The sequence below is a fragment of the Rattus norvegicus genome, chromosome 4 (assembly GCF_036323735.1).
Source record: "Rattus norvegicus strain BN/NHsdMcwi chromosome 4, GRCr8, whole genome shotgun sequence".
NCBI classification, from domain to species: domain Eukaryota; kingdom Metazoa; phylum Chordata; class Mammalia; order Rodentia; family Muridae; genus Rattus; species Rattus norvegicus.
The window spans coordinates 52,176,897-52,196,629 of record NC_086022.1 but is presented as its reverse complement, the minus strand read 5'-3'; the positions used below and the strand labels follow the sequence as shown (position 1 = coordinate 52,196,629).

The 19,733-nt window shown below is 41.1% G+C and overlaps 1 pseudogene; it reads right to left on the bottom strand.

Moving 5' to 3' along the window:
* Positions 1 to 7,822, bottom strand: part of Ddx50-ps1 (DExD-box helicase 50, pseudogene 1) — a 73,131-nt pseudogene extending 65,309 nt beyond the window's left edge.
* Between the last annotated feature and the right edge of the window lie 11,911 nt (positions 7,823 to 19,733).

Sequence of the window (19,733 nt, the reverse complement as noted above, 5' to 3'; positions counted from 1 at the left end):
AGCATAAAAAAAATTAAATAAAATTTAAAAAATATTCCTGAATCCAAGAAGAATAGCTAAGAGCGAGCTTGAAAACTCCAGAGAAACTTTAGGAAAGAAAACAGGCTTCCAACAAAAACAGGAACCCCTGCGATAATTGTGTCTGAATTATATCTTTATAAATCTACGGTCAGAAGAAGGCAGGTTGGATGAACCTTAAAGTAGATTCTGGACAATAGATTAGAATTTACAGAGAACTAAGTTTCTCACCTTTTAGAGTGATAATATAAGGATAGAGTTACAAAACTATACATCTGACCTAAAACTTGTAGAAATAGGTCCCATACAGAAATACAAATTGATGCAAGCATATACTTAACTATTCATTCTTTTAGTGTGTAGTAGTAATAATAAGTCAGACGTGGTGTCACAAACCTTTAATCCTATCTCTGAGGAAGGAAAAATGGATCTCTATGCCTCCTGGGCCATCCTGGTCTATAAAACCAGTTTCAGGGCACACAGGGCTATACAGTAAGCCCTTGTCTCAAAAAGTTAACTAGTAAACATAATCCTAAAGCTTTGTAATTGACAAAATGTATTCATATATCATATTCCTTTTTGGGTATTAGTGAGAAGAATTATGGCCCATGCCCTGTACTGTGTCTCAGATTTTGATCTGCTGTACTTTATAAAGTTGATCATGTTGGTTCTGAATACCAAGCATTGCTCTTCCTCATATCTTTTTTGACAATTCATTCATATATATATATATATATATATATATATATATATATTACAACTGCTTCCCAGTTACATGCCCTTGTAGAATCACTTTTCAAAGTTTTAGTGTGTGTGTGTGTACATGTATATATGTATGTACATAAACATGTGTATGGATATGCATGCCACAGCATATATGTGGAGGTCAGAGGAGAGCCTTTTGGAATCCGTCTTCTTTTTCTGCCTTTATGTGACTTGCAGGGATTAAACACAGAGCGCCAAGCAAACAGGGAATGTGCCTTGAGCCACTCAGCCATTTCACAGCCCCAGACTCTTAGTGTCCACACCTGCTTTAGTGGACTCCACAGTAGATTTGGGTGACCATGGCATTCATCGTTTTGTGGATATATCAAGTGAAGCTTGTGTAGAGAGCTGTAGTTTGAGGAATTCAAGCTGTCACTAGTCCAGCTTCAGAGCCAACTTTCAACACTGGCTGAATGAGAATGGCATTACAGTGTAACACACAACGGGAGGAAATGTATTTGGCAGTGAAGTTTTCTGTTCAACGCTGTTTTAAATATCTCATTTTTAAAGGTTTTTCCATTTAAAAAATTGCTAGAGGAAAATGTAAATTAATGACAAATGTGAGCAGCAGTGGATAAAATATTTAGAGTCGGTACTTAGCAATGATTTTGATTCAAGGTAAATGAAGAATTCTAGAAATTGCTTCAAGGATGGAAGTCTAAATAATGTGTGTGCTGAGGTGGTAATGGGAGAGTTTCCCTTACTAGAGACTAAATAATCTTGGGAGGGAGAAAATCATATTTTTCTTTGTGTGTGTATGATCTGAAAGGAGAGGGCAAAGTCTTGGAGAATGCTTGGAACACACTTAACGGACGTTGTATTTCTTAGATAATTGGGAATAGAAGACAGAAGGCTCACATGCTGTCTTCTCATGCCAAACTGGTGCCAGCAGAAGCTATAAATTGATACGTGGTCAAGAAGCACTGCAATATCTAAGTCAGACTCTAGAACTGTCAGACATACCATACACACGCAGGAAAATGGAGGATTCTTGACTCCACCCTTATGGCAGCCAAAGGCATAGTGTGGGACAGAATCTGGTATTTTGCTCAGAGAGAGACAGATGTTCTGTGCAACATCCTTTGAAAGCCAGTGCTAAGTAGTATTGCAGATTTATCATTTCCTGCTAAAACAAGAAAAGGATGTGGCTCGAAGAGTAAAATGAATGAAAATAACCCTGAAATGTGAAATGTAAATTTGCTCCATTTGCAGAAATTGCCAAAGTTTTGCAGGCAAAGCAGCTGTGCTTTGCATATTTATAAGCAGACATTTACATTTGAGTGCAGGGCCTATACTCTGTCTTTTTACTCCCTGGGTTTGGTGTGCTAACTGCTGAGACCTTCCCTTACAAGTTCATCACACACTGCTAGATGAGTATAGCAGGCAACAGATTGCCCGCATTCAAATTCAGGGTGCATCAAGAAAAGCGTGAATCAGGGCAAGTTCTTTAACCTCATTGGAAATCAGAAAGTAGAGGATACTGAGAAGATGCCGATAATTCAGACAGCCAATTGTTTAATATGATAAAATGTTTCTAAAAAATCTCCTGGAGTGTCATAAGCCTTCAAACATTTACTCAGACTTGTCACCCAGTAGGTATCTACGGGAGTAAATTAGGCCGAAAGCACTGAGACAACACATTTGGGACGAGCAGAAGGCTTTATTGCTGAATCTAAAATGTGAACCGATAAGAAGACCAAAGCAAAGAAAATAAAGCTAACTCAGGGGGAGCCCTGTGTTTTTAGCATTTAACAGCATCAACCCCAGCTTATCCTAGTATTTGCTTTAATTCCAGACATTTAATTTTTTTTAATTTGTATATGTTCTTAATTTAGGGAAATGATAATTAATTAGAAAAATAACTAGGAAACTTAGAAAAACCTTCCAGCTTACCTTCTCTTTTCCTTGAATCTATGCATTTTTTTTTCCTATTCCTTCTCTACTAATGATTTTTTTCCCCTTGATGAATCAGTCATTCTGTCACAGCTTCATCATATTCCGTCATGGACCCAACTATATCCCCTTCAGTTTTGTGGCTGAGCGCTCAGGATACAGGAAGTACAAGGCAGATGTTCATCTCTCCACAGAAAATCTTAAATTTAGAGTCAAGATTGAATAATAGGTTCCATGCTATGCACAAAATCTGTGGGGAAGACAAGATTAGAGATCTATTTGGCAGAACATTTACAACTGTTGCTAACACTCTGATTGGACGTAAATTGGCTCAGGAATTCTACAAAGATAGAGCATTTGATGGCTTTTCAAACACTAGGTGGGTCCCATGGATTTTGTTGAATGGAATAGAATCATAATCGTGTCTACTGAACATCATTTCCGTGTCATATGTGAATCAGAAAGTAAATAGTTATTCTTGCTTGGTAGAACAGCAAATGTTCTTGTGGTGCATATTGCTCAGGAAGACAGCAGCCGAGGAGCTACATATCATGAATGAAAGGCCACCTAGACCTTGACAACACACCATGGGCTACAAAACTTCAGATGCTTTTAAGAACTACTTTAATCTTTTTCTGTTTAATAGAATAATGTTTAGTACCTTAACTCTTTTAATTGACTAGGAAAGTGAATTGCGGGAGGAGGTTTATGACAGAGAAATGCATTGTAAACATTATTTATTACTTATCAAGATAGAGATAAAACATAAGAATAAAAATGATGCCCAAAGATTCTTGTTCTAATGCTTATTGTTTAGATAGTCAGTTTTATCTTAATTTTATGTCAAACATTAAAGCTAGGTCTGGAGGGATAATTCAAAAGCTTAAGAGCACTACTGCTCTTCCAGTGGGCATGAGTTCAGTCATGTCCAGTACCAATATCAGGCAGCTCATAATGGCCTATACCTCTAGCTTTGGGGGATCTGACGCCCTCTTTGGCATTCCACATACATGTGGCATATCTATGCACATACATATTTTTAAAAATCTTTTAAGAAATTCTTAAAACTGATAAATGTTTTAGACTGTAACAGTAATCAAATATAAAACATGTATCATGTTAGTAATTGGTGATAAGTCTAAGGTAACCTCTTTATACAGACATTTTCCTTTGTTTCTTTTGATTTTTCTTAGCATTTAATATTTTTTTCCTTACAAACCCTTTTTCTTTTGCATTCACACAGTACTTGGGAAAAATTGCCTGTAACAATTCAAGGAAAGCACTAACCTTTATGATGTATTACGCGGGGTCTGTCTCTTGGCAAGATGCAGGAGCGGTACACATTAAGGGAATCATGACAGCTCTCAGAGAAAACCAGCTTGTGGCATTATGAATCATGGGGCTCTAAAACATTTATAAATGAATGAAAAGGCCCAGGGCTGACATGAATTATGAGGCTCATTATGGTACTGTAATTTCTCCAGCAATGCCTCAGAATGGTGTGACACTCTCCAAGAAAAGTGGTTAAGACTTCCATTACATTATTTTTTCTACTGGTAATTGGCTATGGTCAAGGGAGAATATGGCTTATATCCCTGGGGCACATATTGGCAACATATCCTTTGCTTGTAAATATTTCCATCAGCAACCATCCTGCAAAACTGCTTTCTTATGTGGGCCACACATTCCTGCTGACCTTCAAAAAAATAAAAAAAACAACGGGCTCTAGAACAAAGATAGCATTTTGAATTTTTCCATTTCTTAAGGCAGGATTCAGATAATGCTTATGTTATCTTGCGACTGGCTCACGCTGACACCAACTCAGTGACATTAATAAAACTGTTTCCCAAATCAAAAGATCATAGATTATTTAGCTAATTATAAAATGGTGAGAAGAAAAAAGTGTTAAGTGTGAATTACTTATATGTGCAAATATATGTGTTCTTTAACATTAGGACATCTTAGATTTTCACTCTTTCAATAAACCTCAGGCTAACAACTTCACTAGTTGGGTGTATTGAAGAAGAGGACCTTGAGATAACAAGAAGTTTATATTACTATATCCAGGAATATTTTATATTTTGTATTTTTGTCTAATTTTAAAAAATTACCAAAGCATGTGTTTAAGCGATGGTAAATGTGTTCATTTTCAGTTTTTTCCATTACATTGGTTTTGCGATTTTTTTTTAATTCTCTCTCTCTCTCTCTCTCTCTCTCTCTCTCTCTCTCTCTCTCTCTGTGTGTGTGTGTGTGTGTGTGTGTGTGTGTGTGTAAAGTGTACATGTGAGTACAGGTGCCTGTGGAGGCCAGAAGAAGGTGTAGGTCAGCTGAGGAACACCAGTTTGAGGAGAAGCTGAAGCTGCTACAGTCTGGATGATGACAGAGTTTGCAATCCACAGGAACAACATCAATCAAACAGACCTCTCAGAGCTCCCAGGGACTAAACCACCACCAAAGAGTACACATGGAGAGGCCCATGGCACCAGCTGCATATGTAGCAGAGGATGGCCTTGTCAGGCATCAGTGGGAGGAGAGGCCCTTGGTCTTGGGAAGGCTTGATATCAGGGAGGTGTGATAGGAGTGGGTGGGTGGTGGGGGAGCACCCTCATAGAAGCAGGGGAAGGGAGGATGGGATAGGGGGTTTCCAACGGGGAAACCGAGAAAAGGGATAACATTTAAAATGTAAATAAATAAAATATCCAAGTAAAAAAGAACTTTCTAGGCACGGAAAGTCAAGGGGCCAAGTCTGGAAGGAAGGAATACACTAGATACGTCAGGAACGAAAGGACTCTACAGCCAGATTGTAAGTTGGAAGATGTCCTGACTAGTTTTTATGCTGACCTGACACAGCTAGAGTCCTCTGACATGAGGAAATCCCAACTGAGAAATTGCCTCCATATAATTAGGTTGTAGGCAAGACTTTAGAGAATTTTCTTAATTGTTGATGAGTGTGGGAAGGCCCAGCCCTTTGTGCGTGGGATCATTGCTAGGCTGGTGGTCCCAAGATCTTCCAGAATGCAAACTCAAGCCATGAGGAACAACCCAATAAGATAACTCTTCCATGACCTCTGCTCCGTCTCCTGTCCCTAGGTCCCTGCCTTAAGTCCGTGTCCTAACTTTCTTAGATTGTGAACCTGTATGTGGAAGTGCAATCAAAATAAATTTCCCACTCCCCAGGTTGTTTTTAGTCTCGGTGTTTCATCACAGCAACAGTAATCCTAAAACAGCAGATGGCTACGGTGCAAGGTGAGGTTTGAGAGGCAGGGGTCATCACCCCGGGGCTGCCAAGATTTAGAGCTTGAGTTTCCTTCACAGTATGATGTAAACATATGAGGCAAAATCTTCAGACATTTTAAGCAAACAAGTATTGGTACAATTAGCTCAGGGTTTTAAATTCTGCAGCAAAAGAGTTGAGGAAAACCGCTGTGGTAGCAGGGAAGGTGAGCGGTAACGGTGAATCAGAGCAGCTTGGCCTCAGTGCGTGTGACATGCGCAGTAAGATCTGCAGTGCGGATGAGGGGGCAGGAAGAGGACAGGATGGGTTGTACAGTGGGGGCTGGAGGTACTAAAAGTAAAGAAGGGAAGGCTCCAAGTGAAGGAGAAGGAAAGTCCTTACCTATGGAAGCTCTGGCTTGGTGTTGTTGTCGTTGTTGTTTATATACGGTTGCCATAAGAGAACGACATTTTCATTGGACTTTTCAGAACTTTTACCTACTTGTTTTAACCTGCTGCACTCACTGAGGTTTAACTTTGCCATTTTGCTGCCTAACGTAAAGACTACTTAGTATAGTTTAGAAAATGGATGGAGCAGAAGATAAAGGAAGTTTTCCTCATCCTGAGAGGTCATAAAATTCCAAGAAAGGCAGCCAAAAAGAGAATGTTCACAGACAGTCACCTTGATGGCTTCTTGGAGTTGTCGTCATCGTCGTTGTCGTTGTCGTTGTTGTTGTTGTTGTTGTTGTTGTTGTTGTTGTTGTTGTTCTGGCTTATATAATTTAAAAATCTTTAAATTGTAACCCCTAAATAGTAGCTCTCTCAGAGCCTTAGTGGAATTTAGTGGAATTTAGTCCACAGTGACTTCAGCTAGTTTATGAAAACAGATGAACTGCTCTTCATGTGCACAGTCTCACTAAACGGTACACAAAACCAAGAACCTAGCAATGCGGTGTTAATTTACTCCTTGCAATTAAATGCCATGTAACTGACACTGGTGTCAACCCCCCTGCAATCTTCATCACTCCTTTGACCTTTACTATGCTCTGATGACCTCCACAGGAAAATCAAAAGCTAAGTTTTAGATTAGTTTTCTAATCATTTTTAAAGGACACAGTGACTAATTCCTTCCTGGGCTTGGGCCCCAGGTATCCGACTACTGAACGTATAGCGTTCTAATATCCTTTGCACAACGAGTTCTGCTTTCTAATAACGGGTTACTGCCAAAGACTAGGGGGAAAAATTTCGTCAAATATAAGGTATTTTAAAATAGCTTCTCATGTAAAATGAGTCACAAGAAATATTTTTCCACGGGGTGATTCTTTCAGATTAGAAACAATTATACTTGGCATATGAGTATAGACTATCCTCAGGCTGTCTTCAAAGTCTGCCTCTTTTCCCTACGTGTGTGAATGTGAGAAATTTTCCTAACCTATTTTTGTGTATTAATTTATAACCTACAGGACCTCCCTGCTCGACTGGCGGTGCGGGCGGCGATAAAATATGGGCTCCAGAACCTCTATCGAGCAGCTGCAGGTAATGCCCACCGCACCCCTCAACCTACGAAGAAACAGCGGTATCAACAGTTACTACCCAACGCCCCCAGCACCTATGCGGAGGGACCAGCCACAGGGCTCATTACAGGCCCAAATGGGAAGGGCACGAATCTACCTTCGCACTAAAGCAGTCAGTGCCTGTCCCCAACGCCAACGCAATTGCAGTGCAGACCGTTCATATGCAGCAGCCCGTCTCCTTCTATGACCGCCCTGTCCAGATGTGCTGTCCTTCCTGCAGCAAGACGATCATGACCCAACTGTCCTACAATGCCGGAGCCCTCACCTGACTCTCCTGTGGCAGTCTGTGTCTGACGGGATGCATCACTGCCTGCTGCTTCATCCCATTCGGCGCAGACACCCTGCAGGATGTGGACCATTACTGCCCCAACTGCAGAGCACACTCCTGGGCACCAATAAGTGTTTGTAGAACTCGGCCAGTCAGCCACCGGGGAGGTAGACAAATGCTACCTGCTACCGAAAGTCACCAGACCCTTGCCCAGCACAGCCAGAAGAGGTCCCTTCCTTGATCTCATCTCTTCATGGGCTCTATCTTCGTGTCTTTTAAGGGGGTGGGAAAGGTAGGAAAAGTAACAAACCTCCAAACCCAGAAACTGCTGCTGGAGTTGTGTCCTGCACATACAAAGACGGGGACCTTGGGTATTGTTTCAAGGATTAAACCACCTGCTCTTGTTACCCCACTTACTGTGATTGTTAGACCATTTGCTGCCTCCTCTTCCTCAGTGGGCCTTCCTTGCCAGTCTCCCGGAAGCCAGTTTGCCTTATTTTTCACTGTTTGGCTTGATCTGTTCCGTCTCTCCCATCCCTAATGACAGAGATCTCGCCTTAAAGACTTTGCAGTTCTATAATTGCAGACTTCTTCGGCCCTCAGAATCACTTTAATTTCTTAGAGTTCCCCCCGCCCCCAAGTGCACAGAAGGGCTGCTGACACCCACCAGACACATACAGATACGGTCACAAGTACGAAATAAAAGGCTCGAAGCCCCTCCTGTCTCAGCCACCTCTGTCCTGTGAAGGGGCTCCTTCCTCACACAGTTTCTATGAACTCCTTTTATTCTTAAACACATGGAAGTTACTTGGAAGGGAGACATTTGTAGAATAATTTTTTTTGTGATCACCATACGCCCTTCCTTTCTCCGTTCGCTGGTGTGTTTTAGTTGGTATGATTTTAGTTTTTCACATACAGTCTAGCTTGCTGCCTATGCCGACCTTGAACTCCGAGGCGATCCTCAGTCTTTGCCTCTCAAATACCCAGGGCCCTAGTAGAAACATGCCTCTATACCTGCTGGGCTTTTTGTTCCGTTTTTCTTTGATAGAAAAACAAATGGGAAACTTTATCAACTGCCTATGTAGATTTGGTGTGGTTTTTAAAACCACTTGTCTCCATGTGGACACTTTGTGGGAGTCAGGGGACCCCTACTTGAGCCCACATTTCAGTGCTGAGAGATTGACTGCTGGAACGCCCTGAAGCGTGGTTTTATTTTTTAGAGATGAGCTTGTGTGGTACAGTCATCGTGGTCTCCAACATCAACAGACCAGGTAGAAGGATATCAAAGACAAAGATAAGTTCAGGGATCTTTCTAAGGTGACCACTCTGTCCTGTATAACATTGACACAGTCTGGCCAGCCTTTGCACATTGCTTAAGACACAGCCTAGCCATTGACTGAGCTGTTCATACCATGATCCGGAAGTACTACCGTCAGTTTTGCAGTGAATTATGGGTACCATACATGACTTTAATGATATCTGCTTTTAAACAAATAAAACCTTTGATCACTCAGTGAACGATTCAGTTCACCTGTTATGAAGAAAAAGATTATAACCTACATAAGTAGTAAACTGTTCATAACGGAAGATTGCTGAAATAATTAACATATGATCACAATCTCTCTTACCCTTGCTTTTTATGTGTCATGCTTAGTGAGACATGGTGAGTCCCAAGACAGACTTTTGTGCATGATTCAAAAGAAGCAAGGATCTGAACAACTATGATAATTTTAAACTCTCTGACAAATTAACAAGTACAATGATAGTGACTTCATAGTTCCATTGCTAATGGACAAAATGAAAAGAAGATATAACTATTTTCATTTTAAATACATGTAAAGGTAAGTCTGAAAAACATATAGGAATGGATACTAAATACATGTAGAATAATGTGGGAAAGACATAATTAGGTCAGTTCAAAATCATGAACTGGGCCCACTAAGCAGAAATGCTACATCTAATGTAATGCTGGAAAATAAAAACAGCTCTAACACTTTGGTTAGACTCTTGGCCAAAACACAGACCGAAGGTGGCCCACAGTGAATTGGAAATACCTTGGTTCAGATTAGAGGAAGATTGGGAGGTTGGGAGAGATAAAAATTTTAAGGCAGATTTACCGTTTGAACATTTTCACTTATACGTGTGAGCCCAGAGACATCATTATATGAATAATAACTGTGAGAGGCACCTTGGCTTCCTCCAACAGCGCTGCAATTATTTTCGGTAAGCCAGACCTCTCTGTGTGCTGCCTTCTCTCATTCGATCCTGAGAGGTGAGGGGCAAAATGATTGCATTCAGTCTCCAGAGCAAAGTTGCTATGGTGGAGAAAAGAGTCAAGGCAGCAACTGAACACCCTGATTCTGGCAGATGTCCTGCATCAGCTACTAGCTGCTCATGGTGATTCTAAAATGAAACAGACAAGAAGCCTACTAGGTCCTCAGCTGATCTGTACATATGGATCTGTACTCATTTCTAAGTTGAGTAAATAAAATTCTGACCTGAATCATAAAAAGTGGAAAGTCAGGGCCCCTCAATCAATTTCTCATTTTTAGCCAATTTATAGACCTATCACACTCTCAATGAAAGGAAGGATGAGATTCCTCTAAAATGGATCTTGGCATACTGCCAAAAGAGTCACACTGTTAATCTCTCCATCAATTTTCCCTCAAAGGAACTGACTTTACTCCAGGACAAATTTATTAGCAGATGGGAACTAATGAGACCTTCAGGAGGTTAGCTCTAAACCCATACTAATTCCAGTAGACCCCAAATGTAACTGTGGGGCCACAGTAAGTCCACTACTCATCGCAGTAGCTTATGACATCCAGGCAAGCAATGGAATTGTAGTTTAAGCCCATGTATAATGGATTCGGTGGGTTCCCAAACATATCCTGTGGCATTGAAGACAGAGTTAGAGCCAACAAGTGTGTTCAGAAACTTGAAGAGGCCCCTCACTCATTCCATAACTTGTAGAATAAGGACCTCATGTTGCGCATAAGCTTTTCCTAGGATATTAATAAACAAAGTCAAGACTGCATTCACAGAGTGATGGCAGTGTCTAGTGTTACCACCAAGGCCACAAAAGATGCAAAATGATGAATCTCATAGTATCCACATCACATTTTCTGATTGATATGTTCAGAAGACAGATGTATTTTGAAGACTATACATGAAAACTCAACCAAGTGCTGAGTTAAATACGAATACTATGCCGCCAGACATGACTTTATTTCCTGACATAATTAATGCATCTCTTGATAATGGTGATCTGTCAAATTGTCTGACAACATAGCTTTGAACAAGAATTCCATGAGAAGGCTTGTTGCAGCAGGAAAAGCCGTCTATTCACTTGCCTGGTGATACCTCAAGTGTAACAACATTGTAGTCCACTGCTAGTTCACAAGGGTTTGATCTTTCTTCCCTTCTGTAGGACACCACACTGATGATATTAGAATGGTTAGGCCTAGTGAGTAATAAATACATACATACCGATAAGACTTTGCACATGAGAGAGTGAGAAGCTTCTAGGAACTTATCAAGATGTTCTCTCTATAGTGAGGTACGATTTGTTTCATCTGGTCCCCACTACAACCATTAGAGAAAAAAAACCCCAATAATCTTCCTTGAGTTTTAGAAGAAACACAGTCCTTACTTGATATTACTTGAGACCATGTCCAAGTAATACATGCAAAGATGCAACTATAGACTGGGATCCAGGTCAGAAGTAGGCTTTATGACCGACTATAAATGGTTTCACTTATTTGTTCACGTGTTCCAGCAGATTCAACAGCTCTTGAAGTGGTGCAAACACACAGCGATGTTCTTCAGACCCTTTGCCAAGTGTTTGTCATTAAATGACCTTGCAGGTCCTTAACATTTTGCTTCCAAATGTTGACCCACTGGAGATTACTGTTTTCCTTCTGTGAGACATATCATGGCTTGCTGCTGTGCCTTAGTAGAGTCTAAGTTCTCAAAGAGAGGCCAAGTCAACATGAGAGCTGAGCCTCCTGTGAACCATGGGTGCTCTATTGCCAAGCGGTACATTTGGACATAGGCTACGGCACTCCATCAAACGGAAGTGCCAGGTTAATGGGTTTAAGCAAGCTCTGAAAGCGCAAGTACAGAAATAAATGGCTTTGCTACACATGAATTAGTCCCTGCTACAATGTCTCCTTCTTCCTACATATACCTATGGCTTCTTGGAACATTCCCTGTGATCATCTGGGAGATGAAACAAAGATGAGTCTCACTTATCCCTACACACAGTGGCGATGAATTACCTCATACAGTGGTGAAGAAAAGTCTCCCCAGCAAACAGAACATTAGTCATGCATTTAGTTGTTCATTTTGCCTTAAAAATAGAAATAGCTAAGAATGTGATCATAACACAAATTATTTGTGGACTGTGATTAATTATTTGACTGTTATAGATATGATATAGTGATGTAGCAATATAGAATAAACATGATTGAAAAGCAGATAAGAGGGAGAGAGCTGACACTGCTCCTTCACTGCCTATAGCTTCGGAAGAGCTGGAACTGCACCTTGCCTGGGCAGTGCAGTGAAGCTGGCCCTTAGGGCAAAGGCATGGGTGAGTCAGCCCCAAGGGCATGAGAGTGGGAAAGCTGGCCCAGCCCCTCATAGGCTACAGCACTTGGGAAAGTGTGTCCCACACCTTGACTGGGAAGCACAGTAGAGCTGGATCTGATGGGGAGGCATGGGTGAGCCAGCCCCGAGAATCGACCCTGCCTCCTGCCAACAGCACAGTGGTCGACCTGGAGTAGTGCTGGAGAACTCACTCTGGTGTCGCAGATAAGGGAGAGACTGTGGGCTGACCAAATAAGATACCACCAGGGCCCAGATTCAGGGCTTTGAATTGGCCCACACTAAAATCCATATCATCTTCGAATGTTTGAGATGCATAAGAGGACCAGTCCTGCTGTTCCAAAGCTGCAGGATCTCAGGGCAACAACAACATAATCAGAAGGAGTCCTGATAAGGAATCAATATTGATGATGTCACAGAAGCCAGAGACCTTGAACCAGACAAATGACTCATTGCAATGAATATTTGCAAGTGAAGATGTAGACAGAGGATATACTGTGAGATGCACTGTGACACACTACAGCTTCCATGATGAGATGTTTTCTATGCTTTCGTTGTTCTTGTTTCTGTGGTTGTTGTTGTTGTTGTTGTTGTTGTTGTTGGTGGTGGTGGTGGTGGTGGTGGTGGTGTGTGTGTGTGTGTGTGTGTGTGTGTGTGTTATTTGGGGGGAAAGGTTGCAAGGACAAGGAGAGGATATGAGGGGACAGGGAAATGAGCAGGACTGGGATGTATGATGTGAAACTCACAAAAAAAAATCAATAAAAGATTTTTAAAAAAAAAAACAGGTAACAAGGGGCTGGAGAGATGGCTCAGTGGTTAAGAGCACTGACTGTTCTTCCAGAGGACCTGAGTTCAATTCCCAGCAACCACATGGTGGCTCACAACCATCTGTAATGGGATCTGAAGCCCTCTTCTGGTGTGTCTGAAGACAGCTACAGTGTACTCACATTCATTAAATAAATAAATAACTCTTTAAAAATGTTCAAAAAATAGTTTAAAAAAAGATAACAGGAAAATTTGAAGAAGATAAAGAAATGTGGACCTCTCTAAATAGGGGAAACCCCACAAATATATTTGTTTTCCTATGTGAATATTCACCATGACTGACTTTCCAGAAGACAGTTTTAATATTAAGTGGCTGGATGACTTACTCCGTGTCTTTCTCCATTCATTCCTGTTACTATGCAAGGACTCACCAGCAAAATAGCTGGGAAGAAAAGGCTGGAGCTTGTGAGCAGACACAGCAGCATGGACTCACATTCGCCATTGCTTTCCTGGCTATCGTCACGGCTGAGTGACAAATGTGTCCACCGCTGGGAAAAACACTGAGTCCCCACAACCACTCTTTAGCCTGATCAGTAGTAGTCTGATTGCACAGAGTGCTTTCAACTTGGAATAAATAGCATCCTTATGGAAAGTCTTCTGGAAATAGATTTGATGCACATGTGCTATCTGCATGAAGTGTCTGAGCTAGAGTCTTTTAGGTGACTTACCTGCATGTATTTCATACAGCGCATGAGTCGCAACCAAAGGCCTCACTTTGTAAGAGATGCCTTCAAACTCAGACTCAGCCTGGAACTTCCACCACTGATCCCCTGCTTTTCACAATGGAAATTCTGGTTCTTCTGGGTGTCCACTTAGCCAACTACAGATTTTGGTCATTTTAAACTTTCAGAATCACCAAAGGCCATTCATTGTAAGTAGTGGCTCTAGGGCTCGGGGTATAGTTCAATGGCATGGTGTCTTCCTAGTGTGTGAAGAATGCTGTGTATAGTCGCTGGGACTACAAAATACATGAATAATGCCCACAATCGTGTGTGTGTGTGTGTGTGTGTGTGTGTGTGTGTGTGTGTGTGTGCGCGCGCACACACACATGTCCTAATGGCTCTGTTTGATTGGAGAACTGTAACCAGTAAAACAGGATTTATGATTTACAAAAGAGAACATAAGTGAAATACTTCAAAACTTAATAATTGTACTTCAGTCAAAACCAGATTGAAATATTCTTTCTAAAGTCTGTGGGTCATTGGAACTAATGGAATAACTTTTATCATTAAAGTGGAACTCTTTCATGAGTTAGTATTGTAATAGAAAAGAGCAAGGTGTCTGAGAAACAAAACTAAAAATGGAAGATTATGTGCAATTCTGAACTTATAACTTAAAGCATAATAGTCACGTGAAGAGGTTCTTTGTGTGCTCCTTTATACTGAATTTCATCATTACTGTTTGTCTGGACCGAGAAAAAATACTGTGGATTTTTTTTAATACAGTGGATGTTCTTTAGAAAAAAATTAAGATTTTTTCATGAAACAGTAAACTAAAATCAATAGTCTTTAGTGCCTTCACAATCAGTAATTGTAGCTCTAAAATCATAGATGATAATCAGCAAACCAGACCCGATCCACCAGATGCCTGCTGGGAGATGAGAGACTACAGATCCAACATTGGCAACATTGTCTTGTAGCTTCCGGTTACTTAGTAACGCAAACCAAAACAAACCAAAAGCCATCATGAGTGCCAGTGTGTTAGGTGGGCGTTGGTTCTAGCAGCTGTGAGCCCTGTTGCTAATGGTGCAACATTCCACAAGGCTGTGGGTGTGAACATTGACTGAGTCCTCCAGTACAGCCCAATTCCTTCAGCTGTTTTCAGCTGTGGGAATGGGACCTGAAATGCAGGAGTTCTCCCAGTGTACCTTTCTGTACCATCTTTTGTATGCTGTTGCTGTATCTTTTTCATTGTTTTTTATTTCCGGTGTGTTTAAAGCATTCTTAAGAGCATGAGTGTACACTGGCCAGTACACCAAGTGCAGGCCAGAGGAAGCTACCAGACCTGTCCCCACTTTGCTTTTTGCATTATTGTTTTGAAACAGGGTTCCACATAGAACTAGAAGCTCATTGAGCTAGACTGAGTGGTCAGTGATGTGTCGAGATGGGCCTCTGTGGTGGGGTTGAAAGCATTTTCAGCCAAGTCTGGTTTTTAACGTTGATGCTAAGGATTCAAACTCAGTTCTTCTGCTTGTAGAGCAAATGCTTTCTTGCGAAGTCGTCTTGCCGGTCACCGAACCTTCTAACATTAGTTGATAAGATTGTTTAGTGAATGCACATTTCATTAATGTTACTAGCATCATTTTCTCAAAAGGAAGTAATTAAGGTTTGGTTTCCTTTTTGTTTACTTATGTTATTTTAATGATTCTTCCATAATGCAAGGCAAATAAGTGAACTCCAGCTAAACTGAAATACAACATACCACACACACAAACACACAGAGGCACACACGGGCACACACACACACATCTAAGTGCACAAATACAACCCATTGAGTCTGTATAATGTACAATTTCAGGGCTGACCATTTGGTATAGAGAACCTTCACACCTGGAAAGTACAGTCTCTTCTCAGCTTGCAAGAGAATATAAGACATTTGTCTTTTTGTTCCTAGCTTACTTGATGTAATATTTTCTCATTCACCCATGCTTTGGCAAATGAAAAAATTTCATTCTCTCTGACAGTTTAGTGATATTCTATTGCATATATACATATTATATTCATATCCTGAATAATATTCCATTGCCTATAAGTACTGGGCTTTTTAATCCATTCACCTATTGATATATATCTAGGCTGATTTCATATAGTCTTAACTATTATAATGAGTTCTGCTACACATATAGGGATGCCAGTTGGATATGCCAGTTTAATTTTCTTTATATTTATACCCAAAAGTAAGATTGTAGAGTCACATGGGTAGGTTTTTGTTTGTTTGGTTGGTTGGTTGACTGGTTTCTTTCTTTTTGTTTGTAACTTCTTTGATAGATACTATAATGTCTGTAACTTATTTTTTTATTGGATGTTTTTTATTTACATTTCAGATGTTATTCCCTTTACCGGTTTCCTAGACAGACATCTTCTTTTTTTTTCTTTTTTTTTAAATTTATTTAATACTTAATAATAATTCTTTGGTTTCCAGGCAAACATCCCCCTCCCCCCTCCCCTTCCTTATGGGTGTTCCCCTCCCCACCCTCCCCCCATTGCCGCCCTCCCCCCAACAGTCTAGTTCACTGGGGGTTCAGTCTTAGCAGGACCCAGGGCTTCCCCTTCCACTGGTGCTCTTACTAGGATATTCACTGCTACCTATGAGGTCAGAGTCCAGGGTCAATCCATGTATAGTCTTTAGGTAGTGGCTTAGTCCCTGGAAGCTCTGGTTGCTTGGCATTGTTGTACATATGGGGTCTCGAGCCCCTTCAAGCTCTTCCAGTTCTTTCTCTGATTCCTTCAACCGGGATCCTATTCTCAGTTCAGTGGTTTGCTGCTGGCATTCGCCTCTGTATTTGCTGTATTCTGGCTGTGTGTCTCAGAAGCGATCTACGTCCGGCTCCTGTCGGTCTGCACTTCTTTGCTTCATCCATCTTGTCTAATTGGGTGGCTGTATATGTATGGGCCACATGTGGGGCAGGCTCTGAATGGGTGTTCCTTCTGTCTCTGTTTTAATCTTTGCCTCTCTATTCCCTGCCAAGGGTATTCTTGTTCCCCTTTTAGAGAAGGAGTGAAGCATTCACATTTTGATCATCCGTCTTGAGTTTCATTTGTTCTAGGCATCTAGGGTAATTCAAGCATTTGGGCTAATAGCCACTTATCAGTGAGTGCATACCATGTATGTCTTTCTGTGATTGGGTTAGCTCACTCAGGATGATATTTTCCAGTTCCGACCATTTGCCTACGAATTTCATAAAGCCGTTGTTTTTGATAGCTGAGTAATATTCCATTGTGTAGATGTACCACATTTTCTGTATCCATTCCTCTGTTGAAGGGCATCTGGGTTCTTTCCAGCTTCTGGCTATTATAAATAAGGCTGCGATGAACATAGTGGAGCACGTGTCTTTTTTATATGTTGGGGCATCTTTTGGGTATATGCCCAAGAGAGGTATAGCTGGATCCTCAGGCAGTTCAATGTCCAATTTTCTGTGGAACCTCCAGACTGATTTCCAGAATGGTTGAACGAGTCTGCAATCCCACCAACAATGGAGGAGTGTTCCTCTTTCTCTGCATCCTTGCCAGCATCTGCTGTCACCTGAGTTTTTGATCTTAGCCATTCTCACTGGTGTGAGGTGAAATCTCAGGGTTGTTTTGATTTGCATTTCCCTTATGACTAAAGATGTTGAACATTTCTTTAGGTGTTTCTCAGCCATTCGGCATTCCTCAGCTGTGAATTCTTTGTTTAGCTCTGAACCCCATTTTTTAATAGGGTTATTTGTCTCCCTGCGGTCTAATTTCTTGAGTTCTTTGTATATTTTGGATATAAGGCCTCTATCTGTTGTAGGATTGATAAAGATCTTTTCCCAATCTCTTGGTTGCCGATTTGTCCTAACCACAGTGTCCTTTGCCTTACAGAAGCTTTGCAGTTTTATGAGATCCCATTTGTCGATTCTTGATCTTAGAGCATAAGCCATTGGTGTTTTGTTCAGGAAATTTTTTCCAGTGCCCATGTGTTCCAGATGCTTCCCTAGTTTTTCTTCTATTAGTTTGAGTGTATTAGATTTGATGTGGAGGTCCTTGATCCACTTGGACTTAAGCTTTGTACAGGGTGATAAGCATGGATCAATCTGCATTCTTCTACATGTTGACCTCCAGTTGAACCAGCACCATTTGCTGAAAATGCTATCTTTTTTCCATTGGATGGTTTTGGCTCCTTTGTCAAAAATCAAGTGACCATAGGTGTGTGGGTTCACTTCTGGGTCTTCAGAGAGACTAGAGCCTTAATCCAACGCCTTAGACCGCTCGACCACGCTACCTCCACACTTCTGGGTCTTCAATTCTATTCCATTGGTCTATCTGTCTGTCTCTGTACCAATACCATGCAGTTTTTATCACTATTGCTCTGTAATACTGCTTGAGTTCAGGGATAGTGATTCCCCCTGAAGTCCTTTTATTGTTGAGGATAGTTTTAGCTATCCTGGTTTTTTTGTTATTCCAGATGAATTTGCAAGTTGTTCTGTCTAACTCTTTGAAGAATTGGATTGGTATTTTGATGGGGATTGCATTGAACACAGACATCTTCTATCCCATCCCCCTCCCCTTCTTCTATAAGGGTGTTCCCCTCCCCAACCACACCCCCTCCTCACTCCTCCCCCAACATTCCCCTACACTGTGGGGGGGAGGGGCATTCAGCCTTGGCAGAACAAAGGACTTCTCGTTCCATTTGTGCCCAACAAGGCCATCCTCTGCCACATATGGGTCTTTGAGTAGTGGTTTAGTCCCAGAGAGCTCTGGTTCGTTGGCATCCATTGTTCTTATAGGGTTGCAAGCTCCTTCAGCTCTTTCAATCCTTTCTCTAGTTCCTCCAATGGGTATCCTGTTCTCAGTTCAATGGTTTACTGCTAGCATTCGCCTCAGTGTTAGACATGGTCTGGCTGTGCCTCTCAGGAGACAGTTATATCAGGCTCCTGTGAGCATGCACTTCTTAGCTTCATCAATCTTATCTAGTTTTGGTGGCTGTATTTATATGGACTGTATACCCATCTGAGGCAGGCTCTGAATGTCTGTTCCTTCAGTCTCTGCTCCAAACTTTGCCTCCATATTCCCTCCTATGAATATTTTTGTTCTCTCTTTTAGGAAGGAGTGAAGCATCTGCACTTTAGTCATCCTTCTAGAGCTTCATGTGGTCTGTGGATTGTATCTTAGGTAATTCAAGCTTTTGGGCTAATATCCACTTATCAGTGATTGCATACCATGTGTGTTTTTCTGTGATTGGGTTACCTCACTCAGGATGATATTTTCCAGCTCCATACATTTGCCTATGAATTTCATGAAGTCACTGTTTTTGATAGTTGAGTAGTACTCCGTTGTGTAGATGTACCACATTTTCTGTATCCATTTCTCTGCTGAAGGGCATCTGGGTTCTTCCAGCTTCTGGCTATTATAAATAAGGCTGCTGAACATAGTGGAGCACGTGTCTTTGTTATACGATGGGGCATCTTTTGGGTATATGCCCAGGAGTGGTATAACTGGGTCCTCAGATAGCGTAATGTCTAATTTTCTGAGGAACTTCCCGACTGATTTCCTGTAGTTGATTTTTATTTCTAATAGTAATGCACTTCTGTATCCTTGCCAGTAATTGCTATTTTTGCCTATTAAAATCATTATTATAACCAGGGTAGAATGATATCACTTTCATTTTGATCTCCTGATGATTAATGAAATCGAGTGTTTATTTTTCATAAACAAGTTCCCTACTTGTATATTTACTTTTGAGATATCACTCTTTAGATAATTTGTCCCCTTGAAAGTCAGATTATTGGGGCTGGAGAGATTGCTCAGTGGTTAGGATCACTTGTTGCTCTCCCAGAGTGTTCAATTCCCAGCACCTATATGGTAGCTCACAGCCACCTATCAGTCAAGCTC